The following is an 11,067-nucleotide window of genomic DNA, read 5'->3' on the forward strand; positions in this document are numbered from 1 at the left end:
TGAGAACAATAATAATAAGCATTGAAATCATTTCAATTTGCTTTCCGTTTCCCTTTTCCATGCACAGGTTCTCTGGGGGGGGGGGGTCAGTGAAGTATTTTCTTGACTCTACTAATTGTGATGGACCATGGAAAGTGCTCAATCAATTGTGCAAACACATGTGGAAGCAAAGAGGAGGCAGCAATGGAAGAATGATCACAGCAAATGAATTTCTCAAGAAATGATTGGGACTCTTTGATAGCTCAAATGTAAGTCCCCTTATCCAACATGGCACCTGGGTGCAGGGGTTTGCATAATAAGAATATGGAATATGAAGTATATTAAAAAGATACATTTTCTGCTACAACCCATTAAAGTCAAAGCAGCTAAACTGGAGTAATAAAGTATTTGGGATCCTTTGAACTAAGCTTTAAAATTCATTTTAAATTCTCAATAATTCATTCTTTATTGAAATAGAGTAAAACTGTCATAGTCCCTGGGTCTTGGATCCAGAGTTCATGATGGTTTTTCAAAAGGGATTATACTCTAGTTCCATGTTGTTTATATACTTCTGTTATGGTCTTCTTTGCTTAGCTGAAGATGGTGATAGGTTTCGTTAGTTCCCTTTCCTGATCCTTTCACTCCAATCTTGCCCTTTGTCATGTATCAGATATGGGAATTCCCTGGTTTGCGCTTTTCCTTTTTACAATCAGATTTAAAGGATCGCTTTATGTTTTAAATTCCGTGTCCTGAGTCCTGCACCTGTGTCTGCAACCCTGCCACACAGCTAAACCTGACAAAAATAATAAATTGTAACAGAGATTAATTGGCATTATTTTAGCTGAGTGAGTAGGCTGGAGTAAAAGTATTAAATACTAAGCTAGGAGAAAATTTTATTGGTGATTTTTCAAGCTTTTCTCTTTAAACAAGAATGTTTCTTCTTCTTTTGACTTTTTGTCACTGATTAAATGAACTTGCTCACCCAAAATTAAGTTGGAGTCAGTGTTGTAGCTAGCAACAGTAACATTTGTGTAAGTGAGAGAGTAACAATGTGTTTTCAGCTGAAGTGCTAATGGAATTAGCCAGGTGAGAAATTATTCCGACTTACTAGAAACAGTGTAGTGGAGGTCCACATTTTGCAAAAGCTGGCTCAAAGTTCAGTTAACACAATTTAAAATGGTGCTAATGCTAATTCATAATTTTTTCATACATTTACACACACCTTGTACTTTCCAAATGAAACTCGTTACTCCATAATACTAGAGAACTTTAGACGAGTGGTGGCCTTAAACATCAGATGCCTCATGTTAGAATAGCTCATAGAGGCTCTACTTACAGTAATATGTGCATCATACTATATAAAACTGGAGGCAATGTTTACTTTTTAAATACTAGTCCCTGGAAAAAGTGCACACATTGGTCCATTTTGCACCCTCTAAATGCCCACAGTCCACATAAATGGCCAATGCAAAGCACCTCTTGAATATAATTCATAAAAATAAGTCTGTTGGTCAGGGGTTATTTTAAGTCACGTTACCCTTTTAAGTGGTATCATTAAGTATCATACAGCATTACAAGAGTCACCACAGCACTTTACAGCTGTTGCCGTTTGTCATTGTGAAGTTGGACCCTTTACACACGTACAAGACACGGACGTGGTGACAGCACTTATTTTGACATTCGGTTTTACTGGTTTGACTATGGTTTTACAATGGGACACTGACACTCCTGCTCTGCTGTCACTTCCACTCTCCTCCCCTCCAACTGTCACTGTGAGCATATAAAGAGTCACAATCACATTCACATCCCAGCACACCTGTTCACCCTGCGCCGCCCCGGGAGCTCGCTGCGTCACCCCTCCTCTGCAGCTGGCCAGAGACCACACCCACGCCAGAGTCATGTATTCGGATTCATCCACTCATAACTTGCCAAAATTATTGCAATATTCAGTAACATTCTGAAAACAGAAGTTTGATAGGTAATCATGAATTATTATTTATTTTTGCAATGTTATGGGGAATTTGCCATTTATTGTGATAAGCACTCATAAAGAAGATATGTAGTGTAGTAATTGCGCAAAAGCTGTTAATAGCTCAATGTCTAGACTGCATACGCAATCTATATTTGTAGGTGTTAAAATATGTCAGGTGAGGTGAGAGAGGAGTGTGAGGAACAGCCACCTTGGTGCCAAAGAGATGGTGGTGACATCATCTGTCATCATTTCTGCTACACTGGCAGGGCTAGGGGCCAGGACTCTCCTTGGGGTTCTTGGGGGATGTTGCTAACTCCGGGTCCGATAACAGGCACCACACCTGCAGTAGATGTGCTCAGTGTGAGGTCTTGCAGCAAGCTATCAAATATGGTGCATTTCTCGGCTTTAAAAAAAAAAACAACCGCTATGCGTCGCCAGGTGTTTCATCATATTCGAGGTGTTACCTCCTTTACACAGTATCACCTTAACCTCCTAGGATCTGGCGTCCACATATGTGGACATCACATTTTGGGATGCCTAGACCAAAATACTTAATTTTGCTCTACAAGGGCCTGATATCCACTTACGAGGATTATACTGCCACTGTTCTATCAAAATTTAAAACAAATGTCCTCATATGTGGCTCTCATTTTTCTCAGGAACAAAAATCAGGTAAAAAAAAAAAAAATCTGGTAAATCTTTGTTTTTACATTCATCAGGTCCCAATCAGCCCAAATAGCAAAGAAAAATTAAAAATGCATGCCATGAAAGAGTTTCGGGTCTTAGGAGGTTAAAGCACTTGTTGCAGACTGCTGAGTTTGCATCTTTTGCTGTGAAGTACAGCCAGACTTTTGACCGCTTCACCTTGGGCATTTTTAATCTGTAGCTCTGCTCTAAAAGAACGTACGTACCTGGGCCCGCCTACTATCCTTGGAAAGGTAATGATTGGCTAGAATCCAAAGTGTATGACATCTCAGGGAAAAAAAGCACTGAAATAAAACACAGAAATAAAGCACCAAAATGCGCACTGCTTTTCGGTCTGTTTACTACCGTTTATGTCAGAACCGGTACCATAATGGCACCGGATACCAGTACCCATCTCTACTCCTTTGGAGTCAGCACACCCATCATGATGACTTTTTACTATGCCTTCCTGGAAAGCATCATGACCTTCTCCATCACCTGCTGGTTCCACTCCCTCAGCCTTCAGAACAGGAACAGACTGCAGCACACTGCATCAGTGTGCTCTAAAATCATTGGCCTGCCTGTCAGAACTCTGGCACAGGTTTTCAGCCAACAGGCCCTTAGACAGGCAGCCAGAATCATCAGTGACCCCTCTCACATTCTTCACCCCGCATTCCAATGGCTCCCCTCTGGGCGACGCCTCCACTGCATTTCCTGCAGGACTGAGAGGAGGAGAGCCACCTTTGTCCCCAAAGCCACTCTGCTTTTTAACTCCAGCCGATAAGACCATTTCCCACACCAGAAACATAAACTACTCTACACTCTTTTTATACTGCCGACACTTTATTCACTTTAGTCACTTACAGTTATTTATTCACCTATTCAGTCACTTTGATTTTAAAACTGTGTAATTTTAAAACTGTGTATATACTGTATATTCTGTGTGTATTTATTATCTCACTCTTATTGCCTGTTTATGCCCTGTCCTTATCTTCAACGTCATGCTGCTCTGTTGTATCTTAATTGCCCCTTGGGGATAAATAAAGTCTTTCTGATTCTAATTCTGATTCCAGTATGCTCTGTGCCCCTGATGTAGCCATTTCACAGACATTGTCTCTTGGATTTCTACAATTTATTTATTTTCATTAACATGTAAGGTGAGAAGGACACTTGTGGTTTGTGGTTTAGCTGCAGTAGAGGGGTTGAGCAGTGGGTTCAGGGTGTGGTGTCAGGGGAGGCTGACCGGGACAGCTGTTGATCATCGTCTAACCATGCTTTCCCTATTTGAGGACGCAGGGAACTGATGGGAAAGCGATGTGTGGTGTGCAAATAAAGGGATGCAGCTGGAAAGCTGCCTGATGACATTGTGGGGTATGTCTGTGTAGGTTCTCAGTAATCCAGGTCATAGTAATCTATGAAGCTAGGAAAGAAAAGCAATCGGACTTCTTCAAGTTTCTTGAAAACGTTTCACTTCTCATCTGAGAAGTTTCTTCAGTTCTAAGACCAATTTTGTTATCATGGAACATCATCAAGACTAAGGAGAACTGCAAATTGGATATGACAATGATGACAAGTAAAATACTAACTATAAAGGTTTAACAACAGAAATAAGTACTTTTTCATGAACGTCACAAAAGAAAATGTACATTTTGTATGCGTATAAAACAGTATTTCATTTTAGATTTTGTAGTTAACCGTTACCAGCTGACAAAGCCAAACAAGAGCTTGCAAAGACACCTTTCACATTCTCACGTTTGGTTTACAGTTTGCATCTCATGCTTTTATTTTTACACATACTGATGTGTGCGTGTGACATCTAGCATACATTTTGTATGAGAATTTCATGTATAAACAAGGCCCCGTATTTTTCACTTCTCAAATCATTGTGATAACTTGGCTTGGCTTCATGACTACTAATCTAATACCATTTTTAATATTAAATTAATAAGTTTGATTCTTCATTGTGACTGTTCTGTCCTTATTGTGCGTCCCTTTGCCCAACTTGACAGACAGCTAACGGTTTCAATGAACATTGGAGGCGGAAGTAAGTTTAAGGCTTTTTACTTCGTCAGTAGTTCAATAAATGACATCCTTTTCTTCCCTTAAAACTAAAAACAAACACAAAGTAAATGTCACAAGATGTCTATACCTTTTTACACACACTTCTAGGATATGAACTATACTGTTATATAGTATGTGTAATCAACAGCGACTCAGTATTGATCACAATACAACTTAGCGAGTTTAGCTTCCTCAAAGATAAACCTGGCAGATGAAATAACTGGTTTCTAAACAAATCTATGTAATAGAAATGCACGAAATAAACTCGTAAACATGTTGTACATTAATACTCACAAGCAATAACTCTCCAAGGCAGAAAAGTTTTAAAGAGCAACAACATATTCTGCAGGCTAACAAGCGACCAGCTTCCTGTTTCCTCTACTCACGAGAACACAGAAAAACCCCACCAAAATAAAAGCTGGCGATTATTCCCACTATGACCAGCAGAGGGTGCTGAAGAGAAAGAACCTATGCATGTCATAACAGTGACGAATGGACTGAATATGATTACCGCTGCCATTGAGGTTATATTTTTGGTAGCATTTTTGTGTGTCATCATTCTGTTTGTAAAAAAATAGTTCAAAAAGTTTTGAATGAATTCTGATGGAGGCTTTGTAGGGGTATAGAGTGGGGTCATGTTAAGAGTCCATTGATATTTGGCTCACATAATTTGTGGGGCATCTTATTGCAACAAGAATTATACCAAACAAGGCAAGGGGAAAAAATAAAATGAAACAAGTTGAAGGTGAAATATATATTTATACAAATAAAATCAAAAGGAGTCAGAAATGGCCGGTTATATTTTGGAGAGGGTTGATCCAACAAATCATGAAAAATTAGGTTTAAGTTTAGTTCATGACAGTGCAGATTTCTGACATTTTGTGTAATTTAAGCATGTAACAATTTGAATTTTTTCTAACAAAAAACAGTGTGAAACTTATGGAGCCCCGCAGGGGACATGGGAGAAAAAAAAATTAAGACGAACTTTTGCGAGATCTCGCAAAACTTTTGCAAGATCTCGCAAAGGTTTTAGCCGGTTTTAGCTGGCTCAAAGCCGACCGGGAGGTCGAGGCACGATGTGCTGGGAAAGCGGTGTTCCTCCCGGCTGTAGTAGGTCTCGACCTCCCGTTAGCTTCGAGCTAATGCGGCTAAAACTTCTGTGAGAAGTTCTCCCGAGTTAGTTTTGCGAGATCTCGCAAAAGTTCGTCTTAATTTGTTTTTCTCCCATGTCCCCTGCGGGGCTCCGTAGAAACTTAAGTTAGACTTGTGTTTGTAAATGAACTGCCCCATGTTGTTTAGCTTTATGGTTTTTATACTTATTGGTCTACATATTTATTTATTATATAGGCTATACAATACATAAAATCAAAATTTACATGTTTTATGTAACTAAAATGTTTAATTATGTGGGCTACAGACAATAATTAAGTTATAGACTATATTTATATGAAAAACATGTATACTTACTAGATTTGAATCATTTTAACCATATGTAACCACCTGCATATGTATTTGAAAAAAAAAAGGCATTGATTTTGCCACACTCATGCCACCCTAAGAAAATTTCCCTAGATCCGCCCCTGGATCTGTCATGTGACCCTTATTTGATTCTTACACAACTACAATCTTCTTAATATATGTTTAGGAAGAACATGGAAAACAAAATGTATATAAGCACTTCTCATCTTCAAGAAGAACATGAGAAATGTGTAATAAATAAATAAAGGAACATATATATATATATTAGGGGTGCAACGATACACAAAATTCACGATTCGGTTCGGTTCGATACTTTGGTGTCACGGTTCGATATTTTTTCGATACAAAAAAAAATGTTCATGCCTTTTTAATTTGTCATTTATTACATTTTCACAGCACATTCTGCACCACATCTCTGTGTGTTCATCATTTGTTTGAAGCCAGCTCACCTCCTGCAACCACTTTTCCGAGAATACGCGCTTCTTTTGTGGTTCGGACTCCTTCTGACATTTCTTTGGAGGTGGAGGAATATCACAGTAATTGCTTAAAGGAGCTTGCTTCTTCGACATCTTTAAGAGTTCTAAACAAATGTCTGTCCTCCTCCTGAAAATCTTATGTACGCAAACACGCGTTGCAACTTCTTATCTTGTGGCGTTTTTTATTTTGACAGCGAATGTGCACCTGCGGACCACTTATGTGCAGCCCTGGTTATTTAGCTCGTCATATTGCAGCCACAAAAATTCTTTTGTCCATGAAACCATAAAGCTGCACTTTCTTTTTGCCTTATAGTCTGATTTGTCATAACTTTTCCGTTTTGTGGTAAGCTTTTCTTTGGCTGTCACTTCTTCACTCTGACCTGTCTTATTTGGCTCAGCAGAACTAAAATATATATCCTGCTGCTTTTACACACGCACTCACATAATGCTCAGCGATTCTCTACGCGATCAACCTCTCACATGTTTAAGCTTGCTGCGGGAGATTTCACTTGTCATGTTTGCATAGTAAGCTAAGGATTGATAAGACAATGTCAGAGGAATTGGTGCGCAAATTATCATCACTCACCAATCAGTGCTGTCGCTCTCTATACACAGTTCGCGCGATTGCAAAGTGAAAGCAAAAAACAAGTGCAAATTCAAAGGCGATTTCAATATGTCACATATTGACAGTGGCTCACCGATGCCAATGACATAATTACCCAGCTACATTTCCGAAAGAATGCAAAAGCATTGACATATATTTTTCCTTCCTACGATAGCCTGACGGGCAGGGCAGAGATAGATTTTGGTAGCCCGACTGGAAAAATCGCTAGCCCCGGGATGTCGGGCTAGCGATTTTGGAAGCCCTGTATCTGATTGAGGAATCACTCATCTTTGGAAAAGAGAGTTTATTACAGAGAAATGTCTCTTTCCAAAATAAAAGCTATACTATACGCTTCCTCTGGGCTATATTATCAGCAGCATATTAAACATATCAGGTCCCCATAAGGAGAATCATGTGCTAACGGCTGTCTAAATGACTCGGGTAAAGTTTGTAGCATGCGTGCTTGTTGTTTTTGTCTGCTTCTACTTGTCTTTGCACTAGGATGATGTCGGAGTAAATGTGCAGTCATATTCATTGTGTTCCCACTAGTGCTGTCAGCGTTATCCTGAAATGACGTTAACGCCACAACACAGCAAATCTCCGTTAACGAGCTAACGCGGATCGCCCTGTGCATGGGGCTGGACGGCCAACACGTTAACGAGCTAACTGCGCTAACACACTAGTTCCCACCCATGTAATTGAGCATTGCTGGCACATCCAACATACTGTTTTACTTTAGTCCATGACGCGCTTACCTTCAGGGTCATACATCACATAAAAACCAAAATAGTTCCAAACGCCAGATCTGAATGAGGGTAGGGGAGGTTCAATTTGCCATGTTGCAACGAGCTTAACTTCTGTCTGCTAGCTTGCTCTGCTCTCAGTGAATCTGCGTTCGACTACTCTGCCTAGGCTGCACTGTCAAGCGCAGATCCACTGAGCGCTCAACACAGACAGCACCGTCAGAAGGAAAGTTGATAAAATAAATAAAAAATTTTGTATTGTTCGATACATATGTGTACCGAACCGAAAGCACTGTATCGAACGGTTCAATATCGATACGAGTATCGTTGCACCCCTAATATATATATAGTAGAGCTGTCAATAGTGTTGTCAATAGATTAAAAAAATTATTTTCTGTTATTAATCGCTATTACTTGATCAATAGCCTGGCTCCAATTACATTTTTTCAACATTATATTTTAAGATTGTAACAGACACTTGTGCAATACAATGAAGTAAATGCAGAAAAAACACTAAGAATGTATGCTGAAATTCATACAGAATTTTAATAGTTTTCATCAATCTTTAACACAGTGAAAACTTTAAGGCCATCAACAGTGACCGAACCCAGGCCTAAAGATTATAGTGAATACCATAACAATAAAGGGTGCACAAAACTCAGTATTTAAAACAAAAAAGACAGCTGAAAACCCAGAATGTTGAACATTTTTCACTTCAAAGGAGCAATCTGGCTTAGTCCTTCTTTGCACTCAGCCAGTTACTGAGGCAGACTATTCTGTTTACATTGTCTGATGAGAAAGAAGCACACTTCTTTTGAATGATGTGACCTGAGAGTGAGAATAATCTCTCACAAGGCACTGTGGTTGCAGGGGTTGACAGGTACTAGAGACTAGTAAAGCGCTATACAAATACAGGCCATTTACTTGCGTGCAATAGGTGCCAGCCTGGCATGTGCTCCTTCTCTCTTTAACCACCACTGTAGTGGACACTCTCCTATGTCAATTTTGGGCTCTGCTTTGTACAGATTCAGTCAGCGGTCTATAGCATCTTCCTCTTCCTCTGTATCTGAATCAGGAGAACCCAGCAAGCAGATGGACATCTTGCTCTTCTTTGGTGATGGTTCCTCTGTTGTCTGAGCAGATTGTTGGTGTCTTTCATCTTTGGAAAGGCACTTACAGTCTTTAAACCTGGGATCAAGGGCAGTAGCGATCTTCAGCCATGTGAGATTGCTGCTGTCCCTCTGCTGAGCTAGACCTGTGGTAAAAACCTTCTTAAACCTCAAAACGTAGACTGGGTCATCATCTGAAGGCTCCACAATCCTGAACAAATGATACAAGGCTGGCAAAACCATGAAACAGGAGACATACCGCTCTCCCCCCAACAGTTCGGTCACATATCTGCAATTGAAAGATCAAGTCTGTATTGTTCTATTAATCACACAGAGACAAACATAAATACCACATATGAAAATACAGGGTGGGCCATTTATATGGATACAACGTAATAAAATGGGAATGGTTGGTGATATTAAAGTCCTGTTTGTGGCACATTAGTATATGTGAGGGGGCAAAATCCTCAAGATGGGTGGTGACCATGGTGGCCATTTAGAAGTCTGCCATCTTGGATACAATGTTTGTTTTTTCAATTGGAAGAGGGCCATGTGACACATCAAACTTATTGGTAATGTCACAAGAAAAACAATGTACATAGAGAGGTGGAGGTGGAGAACATAACACAAAGACAGACACACAATCATGAGAAACAAAATGATTTACCTGCAAGGTTCAAGTAGTTCCTCCAGCTTTTGCAGTCTGTCAAGCTCCTGGTCAGTCAACTTGGTCAACTTGCTGTTTTGCTGAGTCAGGATGGTGGTCAGCCCAGATTTGTTTCTCTGGATCCGCTTGATCATCTCTAGGGTGGAGTTCCACCTTGTTGGAACGTCCTGAACAAGCGGTTCTGTTTGATGTCCATGTGCAGCTTGCTGTGCCTTTAATTCGTGAGCGTTTGCTGGACTATGCTTAAAATGTCCAACAATCTTGCGACATTTGGCCAGAGCCCTTTCAAATGTGCTGTCATTAAGAGAAACTGTGACCGTTCTTTGCAGAATGTGGACCATGCAGGGCATGTGTTCAAATGGAAGTAGTCTGGCGGCTGCAACCATGTTACAAGCACTGTCGGTGCCAAGCGTGGTTACCTTGTCCTTGATTTTCCATTCGTTTGCAAAACTCGGAAAATGGTCAGCACATGCCTCAGCAATAGTGTCTCTCTTCAGTTTTACTCACTGTTAGTGCAAACGATTGCACAGTCCAGTTGTTATCTGGTCCTCATACAAAGTGTGCAGTCTCGACACAATGGTTCCTCTCGAGGGCAGATTGTAACACACCTCTCCTGATGCAGTGCAAATGACTTCTCTCAGTCCATCATCTTCTACTATGCTAACTGGTCGGCAGTTTTTACCTATCCAAACAAGCAAGGAATTGGTTAATTTTTCTCTCACATTTTTTGTTATTCGTCCACAAGCACCATACTCCTGAAGCATAGATTGGCAAGGTCCCGTAGAGGCGGATTCAGTTGAGTCAGGCAACTTCTTAAAGAGAAACTTTCCACCCAAAAGTCCGCCCTTGTCCATGCTTGCATGTGTTAGCTAGATAGCAGCATGGTGTCACTTCTTCTTCTTCTAATCATTTCTGTCAGGCCAAATGCCAGCATAGCACACTGTTGCCCCCTCCTCCAGAGGTGCTCATGAGTTTAAAGGTCTTAGATTACAAGAAATTAAAAAAAGAAAAAAAACTGTGTTAAATTTTTTTAACGCGTTAAACATTTCGCATTGATCTCAACAATTAACGCGTTAATTTTGACAGCACTAATGTATATATATATATATATATATATATATATATATGTATATATATATGTATATATATATATATATATATATATGTATATATATATGTATATATATATATATATGTATGTATGTGTGTGTACATTGTAGCGTCCCTCCAACAGAAGACAGAGACGATCGGTGTTCCGGCTACCAGTGTTTATTATTTATCTCCAGAATCAAC

At 39.9% G+C, this 11,067-nt stretch overlaps 1 pseudogene; it reads right to left on the reverse strand.

Annotated features, from left to right (window-relative positions):
• Positions 1–8,731: 8,731 nt before the first annotated feature.
• On the reverse strand, positions 8,732–10,628 carry LOC148098839 (E3 SUMO-protein ligase ZBED1-like; annotated as a pseudogene).
• Positions 10,629–11,067: the final 439 nt, after the last annotated feature.

Source organism: Neolamprologus brichardi, chromosome 14 (genome assembly GCF_056152115.1).
Source record: "Neolamprologus brichardi isolate AB-2024 chromosome 14, ASM5615211v1, whole genome shotgun sequence".
Classification (NCBI taxonomy): domain Eukaryota; kingdom Metazoa; phylum Chordata; class Actinopteri; order Cichliformes; family Cichlidae; genus Neolamprologus; species Neolamprologus brichardi.